The sequence below is a fragment of the Echinops telfairi genome, unplaced genomic scaffold (genome assembly GCF_000313985.2).
Source record: "Echinops telfairi isolate 266 unplaced genomic scaffold, ASM31398v2 ScPeMD7_1713;HRSCAF=2227, whole genome shotgun sequence".
Taxonomy (NCBI): domain Eukaryota; kingdom Metazoa; phylum Chordata; class Mammalia; order Afrosoricida; family Tenrecidae; genus Echinops; species Echinops telfairi.
This window is the reverse complement of record NW_022105611.1, coordinates 18,390,619-18,392,103: the sequence shown is the minus strand read 5'-3', so window position 1 is coordinate 18,392,103 and position 1,485 is coordinate 18,390,619.

Below are 1,485 nucleotides of genomic sequence, written 5' to 3'. Positions count from 1 at the left end.
TAAATATTTATTAGATTTCCCATGTATTTCACTCCTAGGGACACCTTGGCTAGGTAGCCAATACTGTAAGTACACATGAGACAGGTTGCTTTGATTACTATGGTTGCCTATTACTTGTTGCCTATTATAACACGTCCACCCTGTCTCTGTTGATTCAGTGCTGACACCTGCCCTCTACCACCACAGGGTCCAATCAGCCCCATTGTGGGCAAATGTCGGAGTTCGCTTAGGGCAGTGCCCACTGTTAATCCTGGGTGTACATAAAATAGCAATCACAGGAGTCTTAAGAGATGCTGGGGCCCACTTCACAAACTTGTTCCTTATGGTTGTGATGAAGGGTATGTCCTCAGGACACCCCCTTTTTGGGTCTATAGGAATATCCTGATAGATCCATTCCAACATATCAATTTCCCTAAGCTTTTGGATGCCTTCTTCTACGTGTACGAAGGCAGGTCAGGTTCCTCATGTTGGTCTCATCTAGGCCATCTGGCAGTCCATGCTTCTGTGAACCAACCAAATAAGCAATTGGATCCTCTCTTAGCCTCTCTTGCTGAGACACAGAAGGAAGAATCCATGCTTAGGGCCCCATATCAAGAAACTCAGACTGGTCTAATGTTACAGTCCTTGCACCAGTATTCCACACCCTAATAACCATTCCCAGGGATATTCCCCAGGCTTCTGCTTGTAAGTATTAGAAAACTCAAGCAGATCTTTATGAGTCTAGCACACTTCTTCCTGAGTCGTCATCTGAACCTCACCTTTAGGAAAGTCTGAGACTTAATCCTAGTTACAGGTCTAGAGGATATAAGGGGTGGTGGGGTGTTTCCTAGGGGCTCTCAGCAATGTCTTGTAAGGCATCTCCCTCAGGCAATGCTACAGATGCAGCCCTACCTGGCATTGCAGCTTGAACTGTTTGGTTAATCTGCTCAAGTGTGGGTGGTTTTACTGATAGATGATTAATCCCCTCAGGTGGGAGGGATGGATCTATTGGCTGGGGTGGCTCAAATGACTCTAGGGACTCAATATCCTCCTCTTCTGGATCATCAGCCCATATGCTCTCATCCCATGTTTCAGGGTCGCAATCCTTTCTGATTAATGCCCTTACTTTAATCAGACTCTGTTCTAGTCCTGCAATTCAGCTGATGCTGTAATTCAGCGACTCGTATGATGAGACTGGATTTGGTTCTCGGCAGTGTCAGCTCTTTTACTAGAGGAGAGAAGACTCTCCTTTGTAGCACATTCAGAAGTTTTTAGGTCTGTGGTTCGGCACTTGAGACGTGCTTCTGAGGTTCTGAGACTATCCCTTTCCTTGAGCAGATTTTCTACTGTAAGGAGGACCAGCCAACCAGCTTCCCTGTACTTCTCATCCGGACAAAACTGCTGGAAAATATCAAACACGATCAGCCAGAGCCTCTCCTCTCACCAGCACTTCATCTATTGGTGGGGATATTGTGGATATTAGCTTTGCAACTTCGCACCATGGAT